This window comes from Triticum urartu, chromosome 3A (assembly GCF_056163025.1).
Source record: "Triticum urartu cultivar PI428250 chromosome 3A, HENAU_Tu73, whole genome shotgun sequence".
NCBI lineage: Eukaryota > Viridiplantae > Streptophyta > Magnoliopsida > Poales > Poaceae > Triticum > Triticum urartu.
The window spans coordinates 399839914-399864947 of NC_141875.1; positions in this window are offsets into that span (position 1 = coordinate 399839914).

The following is a 25034-nucleotide window of genomic DNA, read 5'->3' on the forward strand; positions in this document are numbered from 1 at the left end:
ACATCAACACCATAGCCTCTCCGGTGATGTGTGAGTAGTTTACCACAGACCTTCGGGTCCATAGTTATTAGCTAGATGGCTTAGTCTCTCTATTTGGATCTCAATGCAAAGTTCTCCTCGATCTTCTTGGAGATCTATTCGATGTAATTCTTTTTGCGGTGTGTTTGTCGAGATCCGATGAATTGTGGGTTTATGATCAAGTTATCTATGAACAATATTTGATTCTTCTTTGAAATCTTTTATGTGTGATTTTTTATCTTTGCAAGTCTCTTCGAATTATCAGTTTGGTTTGGCCTACTAGATTGATCTTTCTTGCAATAGGAGAAGTGCTTAGCTTTGGGTTCAATCTTGCGGTGTCCTTTCCCAGTGATAGCAGGGGCAGCAAGGCACGTATTGTATTGTTGCCATCTAGGATAAAAAGATGGGTTTTATATCATATTGTTTGAGTTTATCCATCTACATCATGTCATCTTGCCTAATGTGTTACTCTATTCTTATGAACTTAATACTCTAGATGCATGCTGTATAGCGGTCGACGTGGGGAGTAATAGTAGTAGATGCAGAATCGTTTCGGTCTACTTGTCGCGGATGTGATGCCTACATACATGATCATGCCTAGATACTCTCATAATTACACACTTTTCTATTAATTGCTCGACAGTAAGTTGTTTACCCACCGTAATACTTATGCTATCTTGAGAGAAGCCACTAGTGAAACCTATGGCCCCCGGGTCTATCTTCTAGCATATAAGTTTCCAATTTATTTTATTTTGCAATCTTTATTTTCCAATCTACACCACAAAAATACCAAAAATATTTATCTTATTATCTCTATCAGATCTCACTTTCGTAAGTGATCGTGAAGGGATTGACAACCCCTTTATCGCGTTGGCTGCGAGGTTCTTGTTTGTTTGTGCAGGCACGAGGGACTTGCGTGTAATCTCCTACTGGATTGATACCTTGGTTCTCAAAAACTGAGGGAAATACTTACGCTACTTTGCTGCATCACCCTTTCCTCTTCAAGAGAAAACCAACGCAGTGCTAAAGAGGTAGCAAGAAGGATTTCTGGCGCCGTTGCTGGGGAGATATACGCACAAGTCAAGACATACCAAGTACCCATCACAAACTCTTATCCCTCGCATTACGTTATTTGCCATTGTCCTCTCGTTTTCCTCTCCCCCACTTCACCCTTGCCGTTTTATTCGTCCTCTTTTTTCGTTCGCCTCTTTTTCGCTCGCTTCTTGTGTGCTTGTGTGTTGGATTGTTTGTCACAATGGCTCAAGACAATACTAAATTGTGTGATTTTTCCAATACCAACAATAATGATTTTATTAGCACTCCGATTGCTCCCCTTACCGATGCTGAATCTTGTGAAATTAATTCTGCCTTGCTGAATCTTGTCATGAAAGATCAATTTGCTGGCCTTCGTAGTGAAGATGCCACTACCCATCTAAACAACTTTGTTGATTTGTGTGACATGCAAAAGAAAAAGGACGTGGATAATGATATTATTAAATTGAAGCTATTTCCGTTTTCGTTTAGAGATCATGCTAAAACTTGGTTTTCTTCTTTGCCTAAAAATAGTATTGATTCTTGGAATAAGTGCAAAGATGCTTTTATCTCTAAGTATTTTCCTCCTGCTAAGATCATCTCTCTTAGAAACGATATTATGAATTTTAAGCAACTAGATCATGAGCATGTTGCACAATCTTGGGAGAGGATGAAATTAATGATCCGCAATTGCCCTACTCATGGTTTGAATTTATGGATGATCATACGATTTTTTTATGCTGGATTGAATTTTGCTTTTAGAAATCTTTTAGATTCGGCAGCGGGAGGCACTTTTATGGAAATCACTTTAGGAGAAGCTACCAAACTCCTATATAATATTATGGTTAATTATTCTCAATGGCACACCGAAAGATCTACTAGTAAAAGGGTTCATGCGATAGAAGAAATTAATGTTTTGAGTGAAAAGATGGATGAACTTATGAAGTTGTTTGCTAATAGGAGTGCTCCTGTTGATCCTAATGATATGCCTTTGTCTACTTTGATTGAGAATAATAATGAATCTATGGATGTGAATTTTGTTGGTAGGAACAATTTTGGTAACAGCGCGTATAGAGGAAACTTTAATCCTAGGTCGTATCCTAGTAATTCCTCTAATAATTATGTTATTCCTACAACAATTCTTATGGAAATTATAATAAGATGCCCTCTGATTTTTAATCTAGTATTAAAGAATTTATTAGTTCGCAAAAGAGTTTAAATGCTTTGATTGAAGAAAAATTGTCTAAGATTGATGAGTTGGCTAGGAACGTGGATAGAATTTCTCTTGATGTTGATTCTTTGAAGCTTAGATCTATTCCACCCAAGCATGATATAATTGAGTCTCTCAAAGCCATGAGAATTTCCATTGATGAGTGCAAAGAAAGAACCGCTAGGATGCGTGCTAAAAAAGATTGCTTTTATAAAAGCGTGTTCTTCTAGTTTTGATGATAATAAGGATGAAGATCTAAAAGTGATTGATGTGTCCCCTATTAAATCTTTGTTTTGCAATATGAATCTTGATAATTATGGGACTAGAGATGAGCCAACGTTAGTTAAAAGGCGCCCCAATGATTCAGAGTTCTTAGATCTTGATGCAAAAATTAGTCAAAGTGGGATTGAAGAGGTCAAAACTTTACATAGCAATGAACCCACTATTTTGGATTTCAAGGGATTTAATTATGATAATTTCTCTTTTATAGATTGTATTTCCTTGTTGCAACCCGTGTTAAATTCTCCGCATGCTTATAGTCAAAATAAAGCTTTTACCAAACATATCGTTGATGCTTTAATGCAATCTTATGAAGAAAAGCTTGAATTAGAAGTTTCTATCCCTAGAAAACTTCATGATTAGTTGGAACCTACTATTAAAATTAAAGATCATGAATGCTATGCTCTATGTGATTTGGGTGCTAGCGTTTCCATGATTCCAAAAACTTTGTGTGATGTGTTAGGTTTCCGTGAATTTGATGATTGTTCTTTAAATTTGCACCTCGCGGATTCCACCATTAAGAAACCTATGGGAAGGATTAATTTATGTTCTTATTGTTGCAAATAGGAATTATGTGCCCATAGATTTCATTGTTCTTGACATTGATTGCAATCCTACATGTCCTATTATTCTTGGTAGACCATTCCTTAGAATGATTGGTGCAGTTATTGATATGAAAGAAGGGAATATTAGATTCCAATTTCTGTTCAGGAAAGGCATGTAACACTTTCTTAGAAATAAAATTAAATTACCTTATGAATCTATTATGAGAGCCACTTATGGATTGCATACAAAACATGATAATACCTAGATCTATTCTTGTTTTTATGCCTACCTAGGGGCGTTAAACGATAGCTCTTGTTGGGAGGCAACCCAATTTTATTTTTGTTTCTTGCTTTTTGGTTCTGTTCAGTAATAAATAATTCATCTAGATTCTGTTTAGATGTGGTTTTATGCTTTTAATTAGTGTTTGTGCCAAGTAGAACCTTTGGGAAGACTTGGGGAGAGTTTTTGCGATCTTGCTGTAAAAAACAGAAACTTTAGCGCTCACGAAATTTGCTGCCATTTTTTACTGGAGAGTGCGATTAGGTTGATTCTTTTTGAAAAAGATTAATATATAAATTCCTCACGTTCACCAATTTATTTCAGAATTTTTGGGGTTACAGAAGTATTCGAAACCTACAGATTACTACAGACTGTTCTGTTTTTGACAGATTCTGTTTTTCATGTGTTGTTTGCTTATTTTGATGAATCTATGGCTAGTATCGGGGGGTATGAACCATAGAGAAGTTGGAATACAGTAGGTTTAACACCCATATAAATAAGTAATGAGTTCATTACAGTACCTTAAGTGGTGGTTGGTTTTCTTATACTAACGGAGCTCATGAGATTTTCTGTTGAGTTTTGTGTTGTGAAGTTTTCAAGTTTTGGGTAAAGATTTGATGGATTATGTAATAAGGAGTGGCAAGATCCTAAGATTGTGTATTCCCAAGGCACCCCAAGGTAAAATTCAAGGACAACCAAAAGCCTAAGCTTGGGCATGCCCCAGAAGGCATCCCCTCTTTCGTCTTCGTCCATCAATAACTTTACTTGATGCTATATTTTTATTCACCACATGATATGTGTTTTGCTTGGAGTGTATTGTATGATTTGAGTCTTTGCTTTTTAGTTTACCACAATCATCCTTTCTGTACATACCTTTTTGAGAGACACACATGAATCGGAATTTATTAGAATACTCTTTGTGCTTCACTTATATCTTTTGAGCTAGACAATTTTGCTCTAGTGCTTCACTTATATCTTTTTAGAGCACGGTGGTGGTTTTATTTTATAGAAATTATTGATCTCTCATGCTTCACTTATATCATTTTGAGAGTCCTCTAGAACAGCATGTTAATTTGCTTTGGCCATAAAATTATTCCTAATATGATAGGCATCCAAGATGGGTATAATAAAAACTATCATAAAAAGTGCATTGAATACTATGAGAAGTTTGATACTTGATGATTGTTTTGAGATATGAAGATGGTGATATTAGAGCCATGCTAGTTGAGTAGTTGTGAATTTGAGAAATACTTGTGTTAAAGTTTGTGATTCCTGTAGCATGCATGTATGGTGAACCGTTATGTGATGAAGTCGGAGCATGATTTATTTATTGATTGTCTTCCTTATGAGTGGCGGTCGGGGACGAGCGATGGTCTTTTCCTACCAATCTATCCCCCTAGGAGCATGCGTGTAGTACTTTGTTTCGATAACGATTTTTGCAATAAGTATGTGAGTTCTTTATGACTAATGTTGAGTCCATGGATTATACGCACTCTCACCCTTCCACCATTGCTAGCCTCTCTAGTACCGCGCAACTTTCACCGGTACCATAAACCCACCATATACTTTCCTCAAAACAGCCACCATACCTAACTATTATGGCATTTCCATAGTCATTCTGAGATATATTGCCATGCAACTTACCGCCGTTCCGTTTATTATGACACGCTTCATCATTGTCATATTGCTTTGCATGATCATGTAGTTGACATTATATTTGTGGCAAAGACACCTTCATAATTCTTTCATACATGTCACTCATGAGTCATTGCACGTCCCAGTACACTGCAGGAGGCATTCACATGGAGTCATATTTTGTTCTAAGTATCGAGTTGTAATTTTTCCAAGTTGTAAGTAAATAAAAGTGTGATGATCATCATTATTAGAGAATTGTCCCATGTGAGGAAAGGATGATGGAGAGTATGATTCCCCCACAAGTCAGGATGAGATTCCGGACGAAAATAAAAAAGGAAGAAAAAAGAGGCCCTAAAAAAAGAGAAAAAGGCCCAAATAAAAAATTGAGAGAAAAAGAGAGAAGGGACAATGTTACTATCCTTTTACCACACTCGTGCTTCAAAGTAGCACTATGATCTTGATAATAGAGAGTCTCCTATGTTGTCACTTTCATATACTAAGTGGGAATTCACATTATAGAACTTGGCTTGTATATTCCAATGTTGGGCTTCCTCAAAATGCCCTAGGTTTTCATGAGCAAGCGAGCTGGATGCACACCCACTTAGTTTCTTTTGTTGAGCTTTCATACACTTATAGCTCTAGTGCATCTGTTGCATGGCAATCCCTACTCACTCACATTGATATTTATTAATGGGCATCTCCATAACCCGTTGATATGCCTAGTTGATGTGAGACTATCTTCTCCTTTTTGTCTTCTCCACAACCACCATTCTATTCCACCTATAGTGCTATGTCCATGGCTCACACTCATGTATTGCGTGAAGATTGAAAAAGTTTGAGAACATAAAAAGTATGAAACAATTTCTTGACTTGTCATCGGGGTTGTGCATGATTTAAATATTTTGTGTGGTGAAGATGGAGCATAGCCAGACTATCTAATTTTGTAGGATAACTCTCTTTGGCCATGTTATTTTGAGAAGACATGATTGCTTTGTTAGTATGCTTGAAGTATTATTATTTTTATGTCAATATTAAACTTTTGTCTAGAATCTTTCGGATCTGAAAATTCATGCCACAAGAAAGAAAATTACATTGAGAATTATGCTAGGTAGCATTCCACATCAAAAATTCTGTTTTTACCGTTTACGTACTCGAGGACGAGCATGAATTAAGCTTGGGGATGCTTGATACGTCTCCAACATATCTGTAATTTTTGATTATTCCATGCTATTATATTATATGTTTTGGATGTTTAATGGGCATTAAAATACCTTTTTATAATAACCTTAATCCCCAAAGCCAACTCACCGGAGAGTGTGAATGACTACAGACCGATCACGCTACTCAACTGTTGTCTTAAGTTGATCACAAAGCTTCTCACCAACCGCCTTCAGCGTGTCATTTTAAAAATCATTCACACTAACCAGTATGGTTTCATCAAATGGTGAACAATACAGGATTGCTTGGCATGGACCTTCCAATATATCCATCAATGGCATGCCTCCAAGAAGGAGATTATTTTGCTCAAACTCGATTTTGACAAAGCCTTTGACACGATTGAGCACGCTCCCATGATAAACATTATGAAGCAGATGGGCTTCAATGACAAGTGGGTAACTTGGATAAAATGCATTTTCTCCACGGGGCGCTCCTCAGTTTTACTGAATGGTGTCCTGGGCCGTCAGTTTCATTGTCGCATCGGGGTACGACAAGGTGACCCGCTGTCCCCCCTGATCTTTGTGATCACAGCAGATCTTCTCCAAGTTGCAATTAATGACGCGTACAGACAAGGCAAGATCCACTTGCCATTCCCTTTCACAGGAAAAATGGACTACCCGGTGATACAGTATGTGGACGATACAATCTTGGCCATGCCTGCATGCCCTCGTCAAGCTGCCATCGTAAAAATGATCCTAACTGACTACGCGTCCTCCATCGGCCTCAGGATCAACTTCCATAAATCTATGCTCATCCCGATCAATCTATCCCAAGAATCTGCCCTTGCCCTCGCACGTTTATTTGGATGTTCAGTTGGGTCCATGCCTTTCACCTACCTGGGGCTACCCCTTGTCACGACAAAACCCACTGTCCTGGATCTTATGCCACTTGTGTGCAGTGTAGAACGTCGTCTCATGTCAACAATCACCACGATGTCCTATGGAGGTAAACTCTCCTGGCTTAATGCAACTGTCATGTCTCTCCTCATCTATGCTATGTGCACACTCAAATTTCCACCAAAGCTGGTTGAAATGCTTGATAAAATCAGAAGAAGATGCCTTTGGACCAAGAAAACTGAACAAGGTGACAAATGCAACTCTCTTGCAGCCTGGGATATGGTTTGTAAGCCTAAAAAGTATGGTGGACTTGGGTTTATTAACATCAAGATTCAGAATGACGCCCTTCTTATGAAATTACTGCACAAATTCTACAACAAGCTCGATGTCCCCTAGGTTCAGTTTATTTGTGACATGTATTATACGGATAAAATACCTCACGCAGCAAACCCAGCTGGCTCATTTTGGTGGCGCGACACTTTGAAACTTACACCCTCATTCCGAGGCATTACGCAAGTCCGAGTGGTCTCAGGCATGACTGCTCTTGTTTGGAAAGATCTATGGACAAGTGACGTTCTAGAATATTCACATCCCCATGCTTTCTCCTTTGCCATGCACAAAGACGAGTCTGTCAAAAGTTTCTTGGAGAGCATGGCGCTATCGGAAACCTTTCACCTACCACTCTCCCCACAAGCCTTGGACGAGGTGCGTGATATCCAACTGGCCTGTGTAACATCCCAATTTTCAATTTGGATGTTAATCATTAGGTCATCATATGCATCCATATTTTGAGCATTCTGAATTTAATTTATTTGGACATTTTGATCCAAGAAACCTTAAGCAACTCAAGGACCATGTGAGAGAGTTGGAGGTTTTCATAAAATTCCATTTTAGAATTTTCAAAAATTGGTAAATTGGATCAAGGTAATTTTTGTTTGAAATTATTTTTCCAATTACTCAAAATAAATAAAATAATGAGAGAAGATAATATGACTTTTTCAAAACAGAAGAAAAATGGAAAATTAGTTTTGATTAAAAAAATTATTTTATTTGAGTTTTTATTCGGTTAAATTAGGAAAAATTGCATTTTAGCCCAGAAAAAGTTCATGTGGTCCTAAATATTATTAGAGGGCTGTGAAAATTATTTTTGGGGATTTTGGGATTTTTATTTATTTATTTTGTTTTTTTCCTTTTCGGTAAAATTATTTTAAAAAAAACTCTTCGACCGACTGGGCCGAAGCCCAGCCGGTCCGCAACCACCGCCGCCTTCCCTGCGCCCGAGTAACGCACGAGCCAGACTCCGGCGGGAGTCCGAGAGCCACCCGCTACCGCCGCCTCCCGCCGCCGCCTCCAACGTATCTATAATTTTTGATTGTTCCATGCTATTATATTATCTGTTTTGGATGTTTATGGGCTTTATTATACACTTTTATATTATTTTTGGGACTAACCTATTAACCGGAGGCCCAGCCCAAATTGCTATTTTCTTGCCTATTTCAGTGTTTCGAAGAAAAGGAATGTCAAACAGAGTCCAAACGGAATAAAACCTTTGGGAAAGTTATTTTTGGAATGGAAGCAATCCAGGAGACTTGGAGTTTACGTCAGGGAAGCTTCGAGGTGGCCACGAGGTAGGGAGGCACGCCTGTCCCCCTGGGCGTGCCCCCCACCCTCGTGGACCCCTCGTGCTCCCCTGACCGACTTCTTTCGCCTATATATATATATCCATATACCCTAAAACATCGTTGAACAGAATAGATCGGGAGTTCCTCCGCTAGAAGCCTTCGTCGCCACCGAAAACCAATCTAGACCCGTTCCGGCACCCTGCCGGAGGGGGGGAATCCCTCTACGGTGGCCATGTTCATCATCCCGGCGCTCTCCATGACGAGGAGGGAGTAGTCCACCCTCGGGACTGAGGGTATGTACCAGTAGCTATGTGTTTGATCTCTCTCTCTCAATCATGTTCTTGAGGTGGTACGATCTTGATGTATCGCGAGCTTTGCTATTATAGTTGGATCTTATGATGTTTCTCCGCCTCTACTCTCTTGTGATGAAATGATTTTTCCCTTTGAAGTTATCTTATCAGATTGAGTCTTTAAGGATTTGAGAACACTTGATGTATGTCTTGCACGTGCTTATCTGTGGTGACAATGGGATATCATGTGATCCACTTGATGTATGTTTTGGTGATCAACTTGCGAGTTCCGTGATCAACAGGGGTTGGCACACATTTTCGTCTTGACTCTCCGGTAGAAACTTTGGGGCACTCTTTGAAGTTCTTTGTGTTGGTTGAATAGATGAATCTGAGATTGTGTGATGCAAATTGTATAATCATACCCACGGATACTTGAGGTGACATTGGAGTATGTTGGTGACATTAGGGTTTTGGTTGATTTGTGTCTTAAGGTGTTATTCTAGTACGAACTCTATGATAGATTGAACGGAAAGAATAGCTTCGTGTTATTTTACTACGGACTCTTGAATAGATCGATCAGAAAGGATAACTTTGAGGTGGTTTCGTACCCTGCCATAATATCTTCGTTTGTTCTCCGCTATTAGTGAATTTGGAGTGACCCTTTGTTGCATTTTGAGGGATAGTTATATGATCCAATTATGTTATTACTGTTGAGAGGACTTGCACTAGTGAAAGTATGAACCCTAGGCCTTGTTTCAACACATTGCAATACCGTTTACGCTCACTTTTACCACTGGTTACCTTGCTGTTTTTATATTTTCAGATTCCAAAAACCATTGTCTACTATCCATATTGCACTTGTGTCACCATCTCTTCACCCAACTAGTGCACCTATACAATTTACCATTGTATCGGGTGTGTTGGGGACACAAGAGACTATTTGTTATTTGGTTGCAGGGTTGTTTGAGAGAGACCATCTTCATCCTACTCCTCCCACAGATTGATAAACCTTAGGTCATCCACTTGAGGGAAATTTGCTACTGTCCTACAAACCTCTGCACTTGGAGGCCCAACAACGTCTACAAGAAGAAGGTTGTGCAGTAGACATCAAGCTCTTTTCTGGCGCCATTGCCGGGGAGGTTAACACTTGAAGGTATATCTTTAGATCTTGCAATCAAATCTTATTGTTTCTTGTTTTATCACTAGTTTAGTTTATAAAAGAAAACTACAAAAAAGGGAATTGAGTTTGCCTCATACGCTTCATCTTTTTAATATCTTTCGTGAGAATGATGGAAATGAAAATTGTGCTCAAGTGCTAGAAGAAGTCTATAAAATATTTGGCACTAAATCTTTGAATGATGAGCATGATTGCAATGTTGTTAGTATGAACTCCTTGAATATCCATAGTACTAATGATGATTGCACTAGTCATAATGAAAATGTCTCTTATAAGCATGTCAATTTTTGTGGAGTGCATAGAGTTTGCAAGTACACACCAATTAGAGAAAATAGATTTTGCAAGAGGCATAAGTATTTGGAAACTAAATGGTTGCAAGAAAGGATAGATGTTTGTGCTAAAAATTAAAACTTTCTTAGCCGTACTTGTGAACTTTGCAATGAACGTGATCATTTCAATACCCAATGCAAATTGTTTCATGATCGTATTGTGATGACTTGATTTCCCTTGCACATCATAATGAACTTAGTTTGCTCTTGGGTTATGAAGAAATGAAACGTATATCTAAGGTTATTCCAGAATTTGCCCTTGCACATCATAATGAACTTAGTTTGCTCTTGATATGTATTGTGCGGTGAATTGCATTAAAAATCCTTATATTGCCAAGTATATAAAGAAAAGAAAACAAATAGAAGATGAAGAGAATACTAATGAAAGGGAAGAGACTTCCCAATATCCTCCTATTATTTCTTATGATGAACCAGGTAACGATGGGGAGCCTTCTATCCAACCAATCTCATTAATAATGAGCTCCAAAAAGAGGATTGAACCCACACATAATGTGAAGAAGAAAAAGAAAAGACGGAGAAGCAAAGGTAAAAATGTATCTCTCCCAAATGATGTTGCTCCTATTACTCATTGTGATGATGATAATTGTTATACTATTGGTTCTATCCATACTATTAATGATGAGAGTGACTATGCTTATGATATGAAAAGGCCCAAGCTTGGGGATGTTATGTTTGATGAGAATGACATGTTTGAGAATATATTTGCTGAAATTAATGTTTGTCCCAAGCTTGGGGATGCTATGTTTAATGAAGATTATATTTTTAGCCTCCCAAGTTTCGATATGCAAAGTTGTTATGATGATAGCATGCCTCGTACTTATGATGATTATATTGATGAAATTGGGTTTGTAAGAGTGTCAACTTTAGGAAGTAGTAATCCCACTATTTTGGAGGATGTTGAATCTCATTGTGATAATTATGAAAGTGGAGTTGGAGAGGTCATGACTTTATTTAGAAATGATTCCACTATCTTGGAAGAGGTTTCAATTGATTATGATGAGAACAAAGTTGCTACTTATGATGATTATTGTGATGACAGTTATGCTATAAAAAAGTAGTGATGATTATATTTATAAAACTTGTCATGATTATGATTACCATTTTTCTGAACGTTACTCTTTTAATGTGGAAACAATTTATAGTATTCGAGTCTCTTATGATACTCCCACTATTCCGAATGAGAAGAATTTTGCTTATGTGGAGAGTAATAAAAATTCTATGCTTGTGGCTCATGAAAAGAATGCTTTATGTGATGGTTATATTGTTGAATTCATTCATGATGCTACTGAAAATTATTATGAGGGAGGAATATGTGCTTGTAGGAATTGCAATAATATCAAGTTTCCTCTCTATGTGTTGAAAATCTTGAAGTTATGCTTGTTTTGCCTTCCTATGCTAGTTGATTATTGTTCCCACAAGTTGTTTTCTCAAAAAATCCCTATGCATAGGAAGTGGGTTAGACTTAAATGTGCTAGTCATAATCTTCATGATGCTATCTTTATGTTTCAATTCTTATCTTTTATGTGAGCATCATTGAAATCATCGTACCTAACTAGGGGCGTTAAACGATAGAGCTTGTTGGGAGTCAACCCAATTTTATTTTTGTTCTTTGCTTTTTTGCTCCTGTTTAGTAATAAATAATTCATCTAGCCTCTGTATAGATGTGGTTTTATGCTTTTAATTAGTGTTTGTGCCAAGTAGAACCTTTGGGAAGACTTGGGGAAAGTCTTTGCGATCCTGCTGTAAAAAACAGAAACTTTAGCGCTCACGAGATTTGCTGCCATTTTTAAATGGATAGTGCTATTTAGTTAATTCCTTTTGAACATGATTAATAGAAAACTTCCTCAGGTCCAGAAATTTATTTTAGAATTTTTGGGGTTCCATAAGTATACGTTTGATCCAGATTACTACAGACTGTTCTGTTTTTTTATAGATTCTGTTTTCTATGTGTTGTTTGCCTATTTTGATGAATCTATGAGTAGTATCGGCAGGTATGAACCATAGATGAGTTGGAATACAGTAGATATTACACCAATATGAATTTATAATGAGTTCACAACAGTACCTAAGTGGTGATTTATTTTCTTATACTAACAGAGCTTACGAGTTTTCTGTTAAGTTTTGTGTTGTGAAGTTTTCAAGTTTTGGGTAACGATTCGATGGACTATGCAATAAGGAGTGGCAAGAGCCTAAGCTTGGGGATGCCCAAGGAACCCCAAGGTAATATTCAAGTACAACCAAGAGCCTAAGCTTGGGGATGCCCCTGAAGGCATCCCCTCTTTCGTCTTCGTTCATCGGTAACTTTACTTGGAGCTATATTTTTATTCACCACATGATATGTGTTTTGCTTGGAGCGCCATTTTATTTTCTTTTATTTTGCTTGCTGTTTGAATAAAATACCAAGATCTTAAATTCTTAAATGTTAGAGAGTCTTCACATAGTTGCATAATTATTCAACTACACATTGATCTTCACTTATATCTTGTGGAGTAGTTTATCGTTTGCTCTAGTGCTTCACTTATATCCTTTTAGAGCACGGCGGTGGTTTTATTTTGAAGAAACTGTTGAATTATCATGCTTCACTTATATTATTTTGAGAGTCCTAAACAACATGGTAATTTTCTTTGGTTATGAAACTAGTCCTAATATGATGGGCATCCAAGAGGGATATAATAAAAACTTTCATATAAGTGCATTCAATACTAAGAGAAGTTTGATAATTGATGATTGTTTTGAGATATGGAGATGGTGATATTAGAGTCATGCTAGTTGAGTAGTTGTGAATTTGAGAAATACTTGTGTTGAAGTTTGTGATTCCCGTAGCATGCACGTATGGTGAACCATTATGTGATGAAGTCGGATCATGATTTATTTATTGATTGCCTTCCTTATGAGTGGCGGTCGGGGATGAGCCATGGTCTTTTCCTACCAATCTATCCCCCTAGGAGAATGCGTGTAAGTACTTTGTTTCGATAACTAATATATTTTTGCAATAAGTATGTGAGTTCTTTATGACTAATGTTGAGTCCATGGATTATACGCACTCTCACCCTTCCACCATTGCTAGCCTCTCTAGTACCGCACAACTTTCGCCTGTAACATAAACCCACCATGTATCTTCCTCAAAACAGCCACCATACCTACCAATTATGGCATTTCCATAGCCATTCCAAGATATATTGCAATGCAACTTTCTACCGTTCCATTTATTATGACATGCTCCATCATTGTCATATTGTTTTGCATGATCATGTAGTTGACATCGTATTTGTCGCAAAGCCCCCGTTCATAATTCTTTCATACATGTCACTCATGAGTCATTGCACATCCCAGTACACCGCCGGAGGCATTCATATAGAGTCATATTTTGTTCTAAGTATCGAGTTGTAATTCTTGAGTTGTAAGTAAAAAGAAGTGTGATGATCATCATTGTTAGAGCATTGTCCCAGTGAGGAAAGGATGATGGAGACTATGATTCCCCCACAAGTCGGGATGAGACTCCGGATGAAACATAAATTAAAAAAAAGAGAAAAAAGAGGCCAAAAAAGAGAAGGCCCCAAAACACAAAAAACAAATGAGAGAAAAGGAGAGAAGGGGCAATGCTACTATCCTTTTACCACACTTGTGCTTCAATGTAGCACCATGATCTTCATGATAAAGAGCCTCCTATGTTGTCACTTTCCTATACTAGTGGGAATCTTTCATTATAGAACTTGGCTTGTATATTCCAATGATGGGCTTCCTCAAAATGCCCTAGGTCTTTGTTTGCAAGCGAGTTGGATGCACACCCACTAGTTTCTTTTATTCAGCTTTCATACACTTATAGCTCTAGTGCATCTGTTGCATGGCAATCCCTACTCACTCACACTGATATCTATTGATGGGCATCTCCATAGACCGTTGATACGCCTAGTTGATGCGAGACTATCTTCCTCCTTTTTGTCTTCTCCACAACCACCATTCTATTCCACCTATAGTGCTATATCCATGGCTCACGCTCATGTATTGCGTGAAGATTGAAAAGGTTTGAGAACATCAAAAGTATGAAACAATTGCTTGGTTTGTCATCGGGGTTGTGCATGATTTAATATTTTGTGTGATGAAGATAGAGCATAGCCACACTATATGATTTTGTAGGGATAACATTCTTTGGCCATGTTATTTTGAGAAGACATGATTGCTTAGTTAGTATGCTTGAAGTATTATTATTTTTATTTCAATGTTAAACTTTTATCTTGAATCTTTTGGATCTGAACATTCATGCCACAATAAAGAAAATTACATTGAGAAATATGTTAGAAAGCATTCCACATCAAAAATTCTGTTTTTATCATTTACCTACTCGAGGACGAGCAGGAATTATGCTTGGGGATGTTGATACGTCTCCAACGTATCTATAATTTTTGATTGTTCCATGCTATTATATTATCTATTTTGGATGTTTATGGGCTTTATTATACACTTTTGTATTATTTTTCGGACTAACCTATTAACCGGAGGCCCAGCCGAAATTGTTGTTTTCTTTCCTATTTCAGTGTTTCGAAGAAAAGGAATATCAAACGGAGTCCAAACGGAATGAAACCTTCGTGAATGTTATTTTTGGAAATGAAGCAATCCAGGAGACTTGGAGTTTACGCCAGGGAAGCTTCGAGGTGGCCACGAGGCTGGGAGGCGCGCCTGCCCCCCTGGGCGTGCCCCCACCCTCGTGGGCCCCATCACTACAAAAAAAGACACATCCGTGACATTTTGGGCCGAACGAAATTTTTTTCTGTCATACATATGACACTTCTATGACGATAATTGTGACAAAACCCGGTATCATCATAGATGTGGTGGGCTCCTACTTCTATGACAAAAAATCATGACAGAAAATGGGCTCTTCGTCCTGGGCGGGCCGGAGACACAGCTGCATGACATTCTTTGGGCTGTCCATGACGGAAAAAACCGTGGTAGAAGCGAGGGCGAGGAAAATTTCGGGGAGTTCCCGGTTATGGTGGGAGGTCGGGGGCCGAGCGATGCGCGTTTCTCTCGTACACATATGCACGTGTGTGTGAGGCGTTGGCTCTAACTGAACCAGAGTGAGGCGTTGGGCTCTAACTGAACCCGAGCGATTGCACTCCAGGCTACGCGTTACTGAACCCGAGCGATCGATCGATGGCTGTTAACTGAACCCGACCGAGCGATTCCTTCGCTACTGCTGCTAACTGAAGCCGATCGATGCTGCCTCTGGGATGAACAGTGAGTGTTGCGGGGGGGGGGGGGGGTTGGATGAACAGTGAGCTGTGGCGTTGCCTCTGGATAACAGGACCCCGTGGTGTGGTGGAGGGATGGATGAACAGTAGACGGTGGAGGGGTGCCCGTGGAGGGGTGGTTGAACAAGACCCCGTGGTGTGGAGGGCTGGATGAACAGTATACGGTGGAGGGGTGCCTGTGGAGGGGTGGTTGAACAGTAGCCGGTGGAGTAGCGCGCGGTGGAGGCTGGATGAACAGGAGCCCGTGGAGGATGGAGGAGGTCGACGGTGGAGATGAACAGTATCCCGTGGAGTCCCGTTTTGCGGTACGCCACACCCCTCCCGATGAACAGGACCCCCGTTTCGATCGTAGCGCTCCAACACAAGTCTGTTTCGTCCGTTTTGCGGTACGCCACACCCCTCCCGATCAACAGGACCCCCGTTTCGACCGTAGGAGGTCCGTTTCGTCCATTTTGCGGTACGCCACACCCCTCCCGATCAACAGGACCCTCGTTTCGACCGTAGGAGGTCCGTTTCCTCCGTTTTGCGGTATGCCAGACCCCTCCCGATCAACAGGACCTGTTCTGAACGTAGGAGGTCCGTTTCCTCTGTTGTGCGATATGCCAGGCCTCGTTTCCATCGCCTGTTCCGTCCAAGCTCTCCCGATGAACATGACCACGCATTCCGTTCTGACCCAGCCGGTTGGCTCCCACGCGTTCCGTTGCCTCCTGATGAACACGACGCATTCCGTTACCTCCCCATGAACACGACGCATTCCGTTGCCTCCCCATGAACACGACGACGACGCTGTTTCTCCGTTCCGACCCAGCCATGTACACGAGCCCTGGCCGTACGTATGCACGAGTAGGCGTTCGAGAGCCCGCCCGTATGTACACATACGTGGCCGTATTTTCTTTCTTGCACCCTGGCCGATGTACGTACGTGCACATGCTACGTGCGCACCTCTACTACGACACGTACGCGCCTCTACTACGACATGTGCGTGCCTCTACATCCACCAGTATATATGTACATACACATTCGCGACCAGAATGACAACGCTACGTACGCTTCGACCAGGTGGGTCCCGACTGTCAGGCACTTCCTTGCCTACGAAGATGTAGCTGGTGGGTCCAAGTAGTCAGGGGGTGAATCATTTTTTTTGCTCGGACGCACTTCCTTGCATGCGAAGATGTAGCTGGTTGGTCCCAGCAGTCAGGGGCAAACGTTTTTTCATGAAATACGGTGGCCAGTCCGGTGGGTCCCCGCTGTCAGGTGGAGGAATAATTATTTTGCATGTAATAAGGAGGCACTTCCTTGCTGCGGCCGTGGACCCAGTTGTCAGCCTCTCCACGTATAGTCCACGTCCGATGGAAGCCGTTCCTTGACCATGTTGACCACGCCGTGCCGAGAGCACCAAGGCGGTGGACGATGGCGAGGCCTAGGAAGGGGACGACGCGGAGCCGGGGAAGACGCGGCAGTGGATGCCCACACACAGAGGAGTACGAGGGTTCATTGGTTCTCTGCGGTGTGAGGCTGCCTTCACCGTAGAATAACAGGGGGTGTGGGTGAGTTGAGGGATGGCCTGGCCAGCGGTGGGAGTAGTAGGGGGCGGTGAGGCCTCCGCCGCATCGCAGACGGCCACGGGAGGTAGGAGCACGAGGCACGACCGGCGCTGGTTTGGGCGGCTGGAGCAAGAAGACCAGAGGTTGAAGAAGCACTATGGCGTTGGATGGATATCGTACGGTCACTGGAGCTAGAATCGTGCATATCGACTAAGTTGATAAAGCCCTCCGTCCCCGTCAACTTAGTAGGCCCACAAGTCAGCCTGCCACTATACTGGGTCCCAGCTAACAGGGGGAGTATTCATTTTTTTGTGCGTAATAAGGAGGCACTTCCTTGCGTGCGAAGACATAGCTGGTGGGTCCAAGCTGTCAGCGGCGGTAACTTTTTTTCGTGAAATACAGAGGCCCTTTCGGTGGGTCCCTAATGTCAGGTGGAGGAATCATTATTTTGCGCGTAATAAGGAGGCATTTCCTTGCGTGCGGCTGTGGACCCAGCTGTCGGCCTCTCCACGTACAGTCCACTTCAGATGCATGTCGGTCATTGACCATGTTGACCAGGCCGCGCCGAGAGCACCAGGGAGGTGGACGACGGCGAGGCCTAGGAAGGGAACGACACGGAGGCAGGGAAGACTCGGCAGTTTTTTCCCACGCGGAGGGGAGTACGACTATATGAGGGTTTACTGGTTTGTCTGCCGTCGCCGGAGAATAACGGCAGGTGTGGGTGAGTAGAGGGATGGCTAGGAAAGCGATGGGAGTATGATGGGCGGTGAGGCGTGCGCGGCAGCACGACCAGCCGCGGGGAGGAGGGAGCAGGTAGTCCCGCCGATGCTTGTTTGAGAGGCTGGAGCAGGAAGAGCAGAGATTGAAGAAGCACGATGGCCGTTCGATGGACATCCAACAGTCACTACTTGTGTGTCAACCTTTTTTTAGGAAAGCCTCAAATCCGTGGAAAACAACATACAACCCATCTGCCATTATTTCTAATAATTTACAACTCATTTGCTAATTCTTAAGGTTTTTTTGGAGCTCATATTCTTTTTGTTAGCATTACAGCCCATATTGTGGCCACGGTTAAATAATTATATGAAATTTTGCATATTTCGGTGCGGTCTGAACTGTTTTTAATCCCAAAATTTCGACTCACATTCAAACTGATTTTAAAAATAAATGTATATCAATATAAAATCCAACAAATTCTCCACGCATAAAAATTAATGTAATTTAAAATCTTGAAATGAAAAAAGAGATATTTGAAACTAATTGCCGGTTTGATGAGTTTTAAAAATGTACAGCCCATTTCTCATTACTGATGGGCCATTTTCTCGGCTAGCCAAATGAAAGCTCTCCTCGTCTTGAAAGATTTGCAGCCCAACAGGCCTGACAAAGCGACTTACTTGGCAAATCACAAAAAAAACTGGGCTGTGGCCGTGAACCCAGCTGCCAGCCTCTCCACGTACAGTACTCTTCCGATGGAAGTCGTTCCTTGACCACGTTGACCACACCACGCGGAGAGTCCCACGGCGGTGGACGATGGCGAGGCCTAGGAAGGGGACGACGCGGAGCCGGGGAAGACGCGACAGTGGAAGCCCGCGCGGAGAGGAGTACGAGGGTTCACTGGTTCGGCTGCGGTGTGAGGCTGCCGTCACCGCAGGGCCTGGCCAGCAGTGGGAATAGTAGGGCGCGGTGAGGTCTCCGCGGCAGCACAGCCGGCCACGGGAGGCAGGAGCATGCGGCACGACCGGCGCTGCTTTGGGCGGCTGGAGCAAGAAGACCAGAGGTTGAAGAAGCACTACGGCCGTTGGATGGGCATCGTACGGTCACTGGAGCTAGAATCGTTAATATTGACTAAGTTGACAAAGCCCTTCATCCCCGTCAACTTAATAGGCCCACAAGTCAGCCTCCCACCAAGGTGGATCCCAGCTAGCCGGGGGAGTATTCATTTTTTTGTGTGTAATAAGGAGGCACTTCCGGTGGGTCCGAGCTGACAGCGGGGGAAAGTTTTTTTCGCAAAATACGGTGGCCCGTTAGGTGGGTCCCAGCAGTCAGGGGGCAAATGTTTTTTTGCAAAATACGGTGGCCCGTCCAGTGGGTCCCTGCTGTCAGTTGGAGGAATCATTATTTTCCGCGTAATAAGGAGGCACTTACTTGCTGCGGTGGTGGACCCAGCTGAGACTCTCCACGTACAGTATACTTCTGATGGAAGTCGTTCCTTGACCACGTTGACCTCGCCGCGTTCCGTTGCATGCATGCGTCCATGGGCGTGGTGCGTCCCCACTGTTAGCCTCTCACGTGCAGTCATCTTCCGATGACTCTCGGTTGTTGACCACGTTGACCACACCGTGCCGAGCGCACCCAGACTGGAACGACCCGGAGATGGGGAAGACGGGGCAGTGGAGTCGCAGATGGAGAGGAGTGGGAAACTTCACTGGTTCAGGTGTGCGGCAGCACAGCCGCGGTGCCGCCCACAAGAGACAGGAGCAAGAACAGAGGTTGAAGAAGGAGCATGGCTGTTGGATTAACATCCAATGGTCCAGTTGCTAGAATCATTTGTTGATTAAGTTGACAAAGTCGTGCGTACACGTCCGCTTAGTAGGCCCACAAGCCAGTCACCAAATCTGACGGGTCCCAGCTGTCAACGGGATGAATAATTTTTTTCGCAAAACAAGGAGGCACTTCCTTCCGTGTGAAGATACAGCCGGTGGGTCCCAGCTGTCAGGTGGAGGAAACATTTTCTTCAGCTTAATAAGGAGGAACTTTCATTGCATGCGACCATGGACCTCGCGGGTCCCAGCCGTCAGGCTCTCCACGTACAGTCCTCTTCCGATGACTCTTGTTTGTTGACCACGCCGCACCGAACGCAGCGAGGCGGTGGACGATGGCGAGGCCTCGGACGGGAATGACTCGGAGATGGGAAAACGCGGCAGTGGAGTCGCAGATTGAGAGGAGGAGAAGGGTTATAACTGGTTCTGTTGGGGCGTGGGGCTGTAGTCTGTGGAGAATAACAGGAGGTGTCAAGGGGTGGAGGGATAGCCTGGCCGGCGGTGGGGTAGCGCTTCGCAGCGATGCGTGCTAAGCAGAGCCGCTAGCCGCCGGAGACCGGACCAGGCGGTCCCGGCGACGCTAGAGGAAGAAGACAAGAGATTGAACGTGCATGTCGGCCGTTGGATATAAATCCAATGGCTGTGGATGACACAATCATTTGTTGACCAAGCTGACAACGCCCTGCGTAGGCTTCGACCTATTGGCCCACATGTCAGCCTGCAAAAATGTGGCATATATTTAACCCATGTTTTCTAGAATGTACAGTCCATTTGTTGGGCTGGGTGAACAAATAATTTCGCGTCAATCAGGCCCATTTATATTTTCTAAGAAATCCCAGCCCATTTGCACTTCCTTGAAATTCACGTATTAGGTGGGCTCGTTATATATATAATGTTATGTTAGAAGGAGCAATTAATATCAAAGAATAAACCGGAGAGGCACATTATATATATAATTAAGAAATTAGCGAGTTATTGCTCAAAATAAAAATGAGCGCGTTATTATTAAATTGGTCCTTAAAATCTTCGCAAGCTTTTGTACGCAATCACCAGGATTTTCCTTGCCCGCGAGTCAAAAACAACCAGGATTTTCCTTGCCAACTTCCGTTAAACATTTACTTTTATAAGTTAATAACACATGGGATGTTTTTATAATGTATATATAAGTCTGTATAAAATATATGATAACAGTAATAATATAAATCTTTCCCTAATAATAAAGCACGGATTGACTCTTTGGGTTCACCGTCACAATACGCTTCTTTCCGTGAATTTACGCTTTCAGTTTTTTTCTGTTAGTTTTGATCGACAGTCCGTCCAATTGCTGCGAGGCGGTACTAAAAACTTTTTCCATCCAATTGGTCCACGTCCACATTCTCTTATTGGGCCTGCACGCATGTTTCGGCCTGCATGCACGCTTCTGTATCTGTACCTTACCTGATTTTCACACATGTACTCGGAGTAATCCCACCTCGATTGCTTACATGAAAGTCTACCAGTTTATATACCTAGGAAAATTGCATATCAACAACAAACACAGAATGAGAATGAAGGGAAATTGTACAACAAAACGGTAGTCGCGCGCGAAGCTGTTCAGTCCGGCGCTCGCCGGGGTGAGGAAGCGGAGGCGCAGCGCGCAGACGCCTGCGATGCAACCTATTCCACATGCTGGCCACCTCTACACCACACGTAGCTACATGTTGTTATCTTAGTTTGCTTGGTAGTTTCATTCTTGCTTAAGATTAGACCTAGCCGTGTAGATGCAGATGGACATTGGAGGTACAGTGTTGGCACCGACGACTTGGATAAAAATATTTTTGTATGCACTCCGACTGGGACAGTCTATATACACTTAAATTTTCACATTCAGTTTCCTTCAGTTAGACGACAGCAAGGAGATAATCCACTCCTTTTTTCTGAAAAAATATCATAATGGACATCTTTTGGAAGAATGACGAGCCATGTTGGCCGTAGTTGGAGTGAAAGAATTACAACTTTTTGTGCCAAATAATCAAATATAGCACTGGTTCAGAAAAAAAAACCGAAACCATGAGAAATGTTGTTTTTGGATGTTAGTGCGCATCATATATCCTCTTGGCCATGCCGGTCATAACAGCAACAACTTTCTTCAGGCTGGTGATGCTCATATTGTCAATCATTCTCACTGTGGTGCCTGAGACAAAAACTCCTAAGGCAGTTTGGTAATTTATGATGTTATTACACCGGAGCACATGTAATGACAGACCCGGTAAAGAAGAATAGAACGTAAGTGTGTGCCATATTTTTTTCCTGTTGCAACGCACGAGCCCTTTTGCTAGTATATATAATGTGGTTAGAAGGGAAAACATAAATTGGACACAACATTACTTTTATAAGAGACCTGCGTTTTATACCCCACAGTAGGCATACTAACAAGTTCACATACTAACAAGAATCAAACTCAGGTTCACAGGACACGTTCATATTCATAGCCAAGATTCACTATCAACAACTCAAAAGATTCATATATACACAAGCTCAACATATCTATGCATCCAAATGATTGATAGATCACACGACAATATTCATACATAATTCACAAAAAGATTCAGATATACACATGTTCAGTATGTTTATGCATCCAAATGATTGTGATCACAACCAATATGATCCATGGACGAACTTTAATTACCTAGGGTACAGACTGGTAAATGGTGTTCAATCGGAGGTACTTCTTGCTAAAATTAGTTCTTGTACGAGTAAACTTTCGAGTACATAAGAGGCAGCATAGACAAACTGAACTTTGCTTGTAGGTTTATCCTCAAATAGTGGCCTCGTGCCGAGGGAGGTTTGAGCAACTTGGCCACTACTTTCATCCAACTAGTTTACTAGCTCATCTTGGTCATGTATCTCGCCAAAATTCTACATTGCAGACGAGAAAGGAGGCGGTTGAGAAAATGAACCACCCAAATTTTTTGTGCAGTTCAACTGAAATGGAGCATCCTTGGCGTGCAGACTGATTAAGTGTCAGATGAATATACGCGTCAACCAACTTGTCTGGAATCTTTAGACTCCATGCCATATAGTTCGCTACCATATGTGCCGATAACCAAAAGGCACAAGTTGGGACCAAAGACTGGACTGCATTTTTCTGGGCTATGCACCAAGCAATATTTTTGGCGTTCACTCTCCTAATACTTGGAGTTTGACAATTGGTTGACGCCGGTTGATACTCGAATGAATATAGGCACTTCTTGTCAACATCGATGCTTGTCTGAGTGAACTTTGGAGTACATAGCAGTAGCATAAGTACCTATCCATCTGATCATTTTGTGTAGTTCTACTGAAATCACCTGACGTAATGATTTGCCTGCGAGTTCAGGCTCCAAATTACTCCTTTATGAAATTGGCAAATAGTAGCACAATAGCAAATTACCAATACATATGACAGGCACAATAATCAGGATAAAGACCAGTACCAACCTGTGTGAGGTAGCATATCAATTACTATTTCCTTTGACTGGAAGCCAAGATAAGCCAAGCGACTGGCAACAAAGGAAGAAAGCAAGCGGAGATTAGCGACTGACAGGAAAGGATGGAAGCTATCGAGGCAATGAAGCACCCAAAGTTTTTGTGCAGTTCCACCAAAATCGAGCATCCCTGTTGGCACATATATTGAGAGAGTGAGATTACTGTAATAGTGGGACTAGTTGATGAAACATACACTAACAAATAGAAGCACCCTCATTATCTTAATGGGTAAAGTTAGCAACATAGTAGTCTTGCTTAAAGAGAGGTATTAGTTTATTTAATCAGTGCCAATTAGCTCAACTCAACACTCAAAGCATTGCCATTTATCATAGGTTGCAAAACTTTAACGTGCAATGATAAAGGAGTTTCTCATGATAGTAGCACGATACAAATAGAGATGACAACAAACTAATATGGATGAAGGCCTTAGGCCCGTACCAATCTGAGAAAAAAGCTTATTCATGTAGTCCCATAAGAGATGATAAATCACTCACTGGAATCACACAATAGTATATATTTTTGTGCACTTCAAATGTATGGTTGAAATCACTCTTGTTTACCAGTGCTAAGATTATATCGAAAGATTACCAAGAACTTCCAGCAGAGTTAAAGCACTGGTTGGGATACAGTTCATTGTATTGTCTTGTGTAGTTCCACTAAAATGTATGATTGGCACAACATGATCCATGTTTGCACAAGTAGGAACAAGGTGAAACCTTCATTAGCTTAGTGAGAAAGGATAGGAAGACATTAGCATATTACTCAAACAGTAGCATCAAATTCATGATGGACAATACGCAAAACATTGCCTCATTGAACCAATGGCAATAAATTGACATGCAAAACAATAGCACTATTATGTCATGACACTAATAATATTCCCTCCCTACTCCACCACATGATTCACCTCCATAGACAAACATACACACGTACATGATTCAACATAGGGTCCTACTAAAGATTTGTTTAACTCCAACAGGAAAATTAGGCAGTAATAAATTAGTGGTACTTAAGTACTCCTAATTAATTAAGTGAGACAGCATAAGTGGAAGGGCTCCTTGGAGGATCGTCTCACATGTAAGGTAGTCGTTGCCGGAGCCCTTGAATGGCCTCGACTGAGGCCTCTGGCTTCAGCAAGATCGCCTTGGCACTGTTTATTCTTCTTCTTCCTCTTCATGCTTTGTTTCTCTTTCTCCTCATAGTTGGTGAAACCAAGTACATGATTGGCCTTCTAATTCAGAATTGGTTTTGTCCGTGAGGGAGTACAAGTGCACTAGTAAAAGACAGCATTATTTTCTCATGGCAGTCGGAAATAGAGATGAACACATAAATATCATTCTTACCTAAAGGAAGATTATGGCGCAAATATGGATGATGAGGATTGGAACACATATCTCCCTTTGTGCAGTTCCACCAAAATGAACCAACTATTCCATTCTGACATTCCAGTTAAACATCACAAAAGTCACTTCTTTTAAGAAGAGTTTTGTGCAGTGCACCAAAAGGTCACAACAGCAACCAGGTGAATTGGATATCCCTGTTTGCACAAAAAGGCATAGAGGAAACAGTCAGAGTCTCAAACAATTACAGGCAAAAACATTTGGCTAAACTTGTCATGGCTTATAACAGTGGCATGGCTTCATTTTTACCAGGGACATTAGATTAAGAATAGCTAAGGCTGCGTTCGGTTCACAGG